General features: G+C 33.7%; 3 pseudogenes; 2 read left to right on the top strand and 1 right to left on the bottom strand.

Moving 5' to 3' along the window:
- Positions 1-6,219: 6,219 nt before the first annotated feature.
- LOC120599546 (uncharacterized) lies at positions 6,220-6,338 on the top strand (annotated as a pseudogene).
- Positions 6,339-6,606: 268 nt separating this feature from the next.
- LOC120599549 (uncharacterized) lies at positions 6,607-6,725 on the bottom strand (annotated as a pseudogene).
- Positions 6,726-7,382: 657 nt separating this feature from the next.
- Positions 7,383-7,501, top strand: LOC120599561 (uncharacterized; annotated as a pseudogene).
- Positions 7,502-8,530: the final 1,029 nt, after the last annotated feature.

Here is an 8,530-nt window from a genome sequence, read left to right on the forward strand (position 1 = left end):
TGTACTATTTTTATATATCAGAGTGTAGATTCAAATATATCCACGAACAACCGTTATTTTTAAAGAGAAATGTCTGAATTACATGGACCCTGATTCTTTCTCTCTGGATAATGTGACATATTACATATGGAGGGGGAACTAAGTTATAAGAGCACAAACAACCATGTCCAAAAATATCCAAATCTTTATGGCCTGATAACTGATGGGGGGAAAAATGTGTGAGATAACAACAAAATGTAAAAGCAAACTACATCATAATCCCTCAGATGTTATCTAATATGACTTAGAGATAGATATATATAGATATATATATATATCTATATATATCTTTCTCTAAGTCATATTTTAACCTTTTTTGTCAAGGTTATACCTCTCAACTCTGAATTACAAAAATTAGTACCATTCTTTCGCATCTCTATAACATGCTTTCCAAAGATTAAGAGCCATTCAAAGAATAGGGAACAAGGACACTACTGTTGAAGAACTTTGTATTTAAAAGCCCACAAGCATGCATGAAGACAACACAGAGACACATCTAATGGGACAGTATAAAATAGTAGGTAGTCACTTGGCCCTGAAATAATTCACAAAACAGGTCCATTTTGAAAGACAATGAAGAGGCTTTGATGTAAACTAATAGCAGGGATGTGTAAGAAAGAAAATAATCTTTAGAAAAGATGTAAGATAAAAAGCAGGAAGTCAACCTTCCCAAGACAGAAGTGTGAATCAGAGTTGAGCTGCTTTTCTCCAAACTGACTTGAACTTATTAATGTCTTGATCTGAACACTGGCACTGGAAATTTCAGAAGAGCTCATTGACTTTTGTGCTTGAGGCCAGACATGGAACAAGAACAAAAATAGAAGAAGCTTATGCTTCTTATATATGTTTCTACCAATTAAAAATGAACTGAGAGTGAAGAACTACTTTCCTGAACCCTGAATTATCTCCCATGTTGGGACTGTCACCTCCCATTTACATTTCTCAAGATATTTACACATGCATCCTACTATGGTGAGAAATGTGCACTCAATCCAAGAAAAACCTGTTCTAAATTTTGAAACTATTGCTGTTAAAGAAAGTTTGAACCACTGAAGTTCATTCTAGTTTTAAAACATTTTTTAAATGCACATAATAACTCAAAATAGGACTAAATGTAGCTAGGAAGTTTTCATTTGCAAATTACTTTGTTTACTTTTTTATATAAACATTGTTATTTTTATTTATTGTTATACAAACATTGTTATTTTTAGTTGTTATGCTTATAAAAGTTATACTTGAGAGAGTTTAAAGAGTTAACATGACAGGGGGTTTTGTTTGTGAAAAATAGCAGTTCTTAGACTCCTTCTTCCCTTATTGTTCCCTTTCCAAAAGCAACCACTTATATCTCTTTTAGGTAATTATTTTTTAATTTGCCTTCATATCTCTAAATAACATGTTTGATTTTTATTCTTTGATTTTTGACTTCCCGCTATGGAATATGTGGATTTAGCAACTTTTCCTCTTCCTGCTCCTACCACACACTTATATCTTTGTCCACTTCATTGTGGTTTTTGATATTACAACTATATAAATACCATCCATACATGAGCTATGAGGTGAATCATATTCCTTTTCTGCATATCCTTTTTTATTTCACTGGAGCTAATAATTACGTTACTATTTAATCATTTACTTGGTGTTCTGTATATTTATCACTAATTCAATCCCTAACTGTCAGTTTTCTAAATCTCCTTTCAAGACAAGCACATTGGTTTCTATCAGCTTCCTCCTCCTGATCTCTTGAAGCCTTCTGACTTGCTCCAATATACACTGGCTTTTATCTCTTCCTCTCTGTTTCCAGCATCCTTGTTTTCTTCTTTTTCTGTTTCCTCCTTGATTTGTTTGAAATCCTGTAGCTTCCTAAGAAAGGGTGGCGAACAGTAGCTTCCTAAGAAATGGTGTATGAGGTAAACATTTTGGAATCTTGTATGTTTAAAAGTCTTACTACCATACTTTACTGATAATTTCTCTGCTATAAAATTTCTAGGTTGGAAAGATTTTCTTTCATATTTTCCAAGGTGTTGTCCCGGTGCCTTCTAGCTTCCAGAGTTAGAAATTCTGAAATTATCCTGATTTAGGATTCCTTGTATTTAACTTGTATTTTTCTGTACATTCATAGGATCTTTCCTTTGTGCAGTGGTCAAATCAACATGGATTTACACTGGAACAAACAGATGAGTAGAAAGGGATTTATAATCAACAAAATAGTGTGCCAGTATAAATAAGAATAAAATATATGGCAAAGTACTATTTTAATAAGGAGAAATGGTTTATCTAGTGACTGATACTTGGCACAGTTGGCTATTCATATGGAAGAAAATAATACCTCTATATCATATACTGAAAAATTAATTCCAGATGGATAAAGATTTAAGTGTAAAATATAAAGAAATAAAAATCAGGAGATTTTTGGATATCGCGGAAAAAATTTTCAGGAAACTACATGTAAAATATAGGAGTGCGAAGATCTGCACAACTAGAGAAGAAACCTAACTTTTACTAAAAAGGAAGTCAAACATATTTAACTATATAAAATTTTTAAATATTTAGATGGCAAGGATATGACATAGTAAATAGACAAATGATAGATTTAGGGAATAAGCTTTGCCAAGATGTCTGTAACCATCCCACTTTCAGGTAATTTCTATTCTCTTCTCTATTTAAATCAGAGCTGAGTAAGTGGGCATAATTATTTAAATCAGGACTGATTGTGTGTGTGTGCGCGCACGCGTGCATGCATGAGTGCATGCGCGCGTGCGTTTCTACCAATCTGCATCTAGAATATTGCAAATTGGGTCAAGAGTGGGACTAGAGTAAAATCCATATTACCATAGCCAGATTTTCCAAGGGGTACCAGGAATCTGAAGGAAGGAATGTGAGCTAAGTATGCCCTGGGTAGAAACTGACTAGTCTAAGGCATGAGGCCACTGGGTTACTGAGGGAGGTGTGATACCAGTGAATTTTGTCCAATGATTTCTACTAATAACCAGGCTTGTTGGATAATAAATTTTTTGTCAGTCCAAGCAAGGCCCTTCTCATTTGTTTATTTATTTATTCCCTTTTACCTCACTCCCACCTCTCATAATTAGGTTTAGAAAGTTAAACTAGTATATTCCTTTGGTAAAGAAAAGTTATAATCATCCAAAAGCCATAAAAAAATTAGAGTTTAACACAATGATCCAGAGAGAAAAGATAATGATAGCACTCAGAAAGACAATGGATTTAAAAGAGATAAATATAGATAAAATTCCAAAGGATTATACTGGTTTTTAGTTGCCTTTTTTGCTGTTCTTGTCTATTAATAATTTGGGAGTTTATCTAAGCATCTAAGTGTCTAAAAATCTAAGTGTCTCCTATCTTTGAAAGACTGAAGACTCAGAACTTTTTTAATTAATAGATGATTTTTAGTTTTAGGAGTATAGAAAAATTGAGCAGAAAGTACAGAGAATTTCATATATACCTCCTCTCCACAGTTTCCTGTATTGCTAGTATCTTGCATTAGTGTGGTACATTTGTTACAATTCATGAGTCAATATTGATACATTATTATGAACTAAAGTCTATAGTTTACATTAGGGTTCATCATGTTGTATATTCTATGGGTTTTGATAAATGTATAATGACATGATATCCACCATTACCGTATCATGCAGAATAGTTGCACAGCCCTAAATATCTCCTATGCTCCACCTATTCATTCCTCCCCCACTGGCAGCCACTGATCTTTTTACTGTTTCTATGATTTGCCTTTCACCACATAACTTATTTCTTTAGTACCTCCTTGAAAAAAAATTGGCCTTGTTTTCTTTGTTAGGCAGTTGGTACTCCAGTAACTCTTGACATAGGAGACAACTGAGACCTGCACACTAAATTTCTGAAATGCTGGAGCCAAGAGTAAGAAAGAAAGAACACTAAACTATAAATGTGAGAGTAACATAGAAATTTAGATACAGTTTGGTAAGTTATTGATAATGGAATATTTACAGTACTATATATAAATACAGTATTTATAAAGAAAAATCAAAACTAGTAAACAAAAAACTGTAACATAAAATGAGGGGAAAATTATATTAATGAACTATCATTTTAAGTAATATTTAAAAAGTGATAAATTAGATATATCATGAATTCATTAATAATGAAAGAAAAGTAAATGTCTGTTCTATCACTAACAGCCTATAGGCCTTTGTCATCATGTTCTAGACCATTAATCATACAAAACAGTATAATATGCAGTCTTAGCTCCCAAATTTAGTTTCTAGAAGCTGATTGTATTTGTGGGATAGGAGAACTCTGGCACGTCTAGTTGAATGACAGCAAGAATACTTCTCAAACTTTCCGGTGGTAGTAACAAGGAGCTGGCTTGAAAAGGCTCTCATCAGCCAAAACATGAGGAGCATGTTAGTGAATCCAAAATAAATTATGTATAACTGTAGATTGGAATTATTTGGGTCTATGAAAGGCCATAAGTATATGATGATGTTCAAAAGGGATAAATGATAAAACTATGGTAGATAAATTTACAAGTGACTCCTGATAAACCCACAGCAGCTGGATGTATGACCATGCATTAAGAACTGACATGTCTATAGACATTTGCTTAAGTGGCAGCACGTAGATTGTTTTGGAATAGTGTTGTAGGCTGTATAAAAACAGTTGGGATAGAGCAAAAATTCTACCATTTCTTTTTTCAGTTGAGGCAGAACTGTAACATGCAGGAACATTATCATTAGCAGCTGTGCACCTCCAAAGGAAACTGGGGCCAGGGAAAAATCATGTCAAGATATGCTGTGCTGGTCCTGCCCATTGTGGCCACTCAACTACCAATCAGACTCCAGATTCTGCGGTAACTAAATGAAGAACTAACAATGTGCATGAGTGTGTATGAGAAAGATCACTTTCTGACAATCCACAACTGCCCTGAAATACTGCATGATAAGGTATCACTTACATACAAAAAGATTCAGGAGGATAAATACCAAAACATTAATAGTGATTTTATCTGGACAGCTTGGTTTAACATGAATTTCACTCTCTTATTTATAAAATTACAACTAGTCAGAAGAAAGTTATTTTTATTTTGAAAATTAAAAAATCAAACATCCCATGAAGTTCTTTGAATACAAAAATAATAGAATTAATTGTTTAAGAGCTACAGAATTCAGTCCTGACATTACAATTACAATCCTGACATTAGAAGTCCTAAACTGCTGAGGTTATACCAAAAATGATCATTAGTGCAAAAAAGGGAGACTTTGAATCCTAGCTCCAACATACGTGAACTTGAGACATGTTTTAACTGCCCTGATCTTCAGTTTCTTCATATGTAAAATGGAGAAAATATTTACCTAACAATTGTTGTGAGCATTGAAAATACACTGATAACATGCCACACTTACATGTCTCAAAGCATATATATTACAAGTGTCCCATTCATAAAATACTTCACAGCAGCAAGAAAAGGATAATATGAATATATAGTTGTATTTGCTTGAATTTGCATAAAGAAAACCTGTAAGGAGAAATGTGTAGCAAATAAGTATAGTTACTTGACCTGAGGAGCAGAGGAGAAACTAGGATGGATGAGAGAAGGTAGTAGTGAGACTTTCTACTATACACCTCTTTATGTGGTTTTGATTGATTTTAAAATAAAAATTAAATCAAATTCATAATAAATTAATAAGTTTCTCCTCCAAACTGCCTACCAGGGCTAATATTTTGCATGTTACTTACTCATTACGCATGTTTCTGATAATAAATCACTTTTATAGATTCAGTTCTATATCCATGCCTTCATTTTCTGTGACTTTCTATAATTGTCAATTAGCACCAGAAAACAAAATGTAGTTGTGCCTGTTTGCATCAGACTTCCAACTTCCTGGTAAAAGCGTGCCCTGTGTTCTTGTGTCATAATCACAATCATTAGCAAATCATAGATTAGTTGATTTTAGATAATTTGTTACTGTTTCAGTTTCTTCCATTATTTTTTATGAGTTCTAAGGAAAATGTATTTGGCAAATTGGATTTCTATGGGAATACCAAGTGACCTAGCCCAGATATCTTCAGCTAAAAAAATAATTGTTGACTACAGTGTCTAATATTAATTTCGATTCCTACTAATGCCAATTATTCTACCTTGCTGAGAAATTCTAATGTCAAGAATTTTAAAAATCTAGAGTAGTCTATGGTCATGCCACCCTGAACAAGCCCAACCCCGTCTGATCTCGGAAGCTAAGCAGGGTCGGGCCTGGTTAGTACGTGGATGGGAGACCAGCTAGGAAGACCAGGTGCTGTAGGCATAAAAAATACGAGATTGTAAGCTGACAAGGTCCTTGCAATCTGTGAGGTCAACCAAGGGTTGCCTCGCCTAAAAAATAAATAAATAAATAAATAAATAAATAAATAAATAAATAAATAAATAAATAATCTAGAGTAGAGGGTGCTTTTAATTTGTATTCATTCTTGGTGTTAAAACTTCTCTCTGCTCAAGGAACCTAAAGAGATAATTATTACTTGCGATAAGTTCATTATATATATATATTTTTTATTATTATTTATTATTATTTATGCCTACAACACTTGATCTTCCTAGGTGGTCTCCCATCCAAGTACTAACCAGGCCCAACCCTGCTTAGCTTCTGAGATCAGACAGGATTGGGCTTGTTCAGGGTGGCATGGCCGTAGACCATGGACCATGGCTCTACTGGGGCACGAAACCAGGATCTTCTGCATGTAAAGCAGATATGCTAACTGCTACACTATGGAACTGTGTCCAGTTCATTATATTTTAAATTTGACACATTACAAGGTTTGCTGACAATGTTTTTACAGATCTCAAATCCTTCTTTCTTTTCTCTCTTAGAAGAAAAGTTTCTTTAAAAAGATTTGAGAATCTGGTCCAACTGCATAACTCTGCTTATTTTTTTCAGCTCAGATAATTCAGGAAATGAAAATTTATGGTATTCGTGACTAAAATGAAGATGTACTATAACTGGAGATCCAGGAAAAGCATTAACCTAGTTAAAACACATGTCTTTTATTAGTGAAGGAGTAAGAACGAAAAAATAGCTCGAAGTTATCTTTTCAGTATTTCTGGCTTCGTTTTCAGAAATGTTGGTACCAGAATTTGATGATTTTATAATACACCAATTTAGAAGGAAAGAGAGAGATCCAACAATTTCAGAGATTTTTCTATTAGACCTTTAATTCTAGGCATGCCATTTCCTGCCTAGTAGCAAGACAAAATACAGCTTGACTGAAGTGACAGACCAAGCTCTAAAGAGTCAATCTTAAAATTCAGGCCTTTTATTTCCAGTTGAAATTAATTAAAATAAAAATATATAGTCTACGGCCATGCCACCCTGAACAAGCCTGATCCCATCTGATCTCGGAAGCTAAGTAGGGTCGGGCCTGGTTAGTACTTGGATGGGAGACCACCTAGGAAGACCAGGTGCTTCAGGCATAAAAAATAAAAAATAAGAGATTGTGTTAACAAGCTTGTAATTCAGAGGTCAATCAAGGATTTCTTCCCTAAAAAAAAAAAAAAAAAAAAAAAAAAATTTAATTAAAATAAAAAAATAAAAATAAATAAAAAATAAAAAGGTATAAAAGGCACAGAAACTATTATTACATCTATAAGCATATCAGTCTCCCTCTTTAGGAAAAAGCAACCTCTTTCTTCCAGTGCACTTGTAAAATTTCCCTTAGGACAGAAAAAGAGAATCGCAACTGACCTTTTAATTGGAATGTGGAACAAGAATTCATTAACATTGAGTACATAGTACCTTAAAAGAGACACTGTCCAAGTGTTTTTTCTCAGTTCCTCACTTTTCACTTGTAACAAATGACTTCCAAATGTACAGTTCTCACTCACATTTTTGTCTTTGGCGAGAGTTGTTTGTACACTCATCTTTTCCCCATGCCCACTATCTTGTTCCCAATTTAGAGCATTGTAGTTTTTTCTAATGCTTGGAATATTCCTTCCTGGATCAGCACACAGCAGCTTCTGTCTCAGTGAGGTTTCAATCAAAAAGATGCCTTCCCTTCATGCCACCTTATCTTACATTATCTTCATATGGCACTTACAATGTGTGAAATTCTTATTTGTGCATTTATTTATATTTTGATTTCTGTTTCTTTCCCACTAGAATCTTGATTAAAGAAGGCCAGGATTTCTGTCTTGTTTACCTCTATTGCCTGTTATTGAAATAGTACCTGGGCCATTATAGGCAGACAAATGATTGTAAACTCCTTGACAATAGGAATATAGTATTCTATCATTGGAAATGCTATGGATTTAGTAGGTAACCAAAAGTTATTCATTCCCAAAGGATTCTATCACTCCTCTTAAATGTGAACAAATGAAACTAACCACTCAAATCCGATTTAAAACTAAGAGGAAAACTTAGAAAACACTGTTTTTAGGTCCGGATTCAAAGTGTCTGAGAAAGTGAAAGACTCGAAAAATTTTTTGAAACTATGTCACTCTATT

Source organism: Pteropus medius, unplaced genomic scaffold (assembly GCF_902729225.1).
Source record: "Pteropus medius unplaced genomic scaffold, Ma_sr-lr_union100, whole genome shotgun sequence".
In the NCBI taxonomy this organism is placed as follows: domain Eukaryota; kingdom Metazoa; phylum Chordata; class Mammalia; order Chiroptera; family Pteropodidae; genus Pteropus; species Pteropus medius.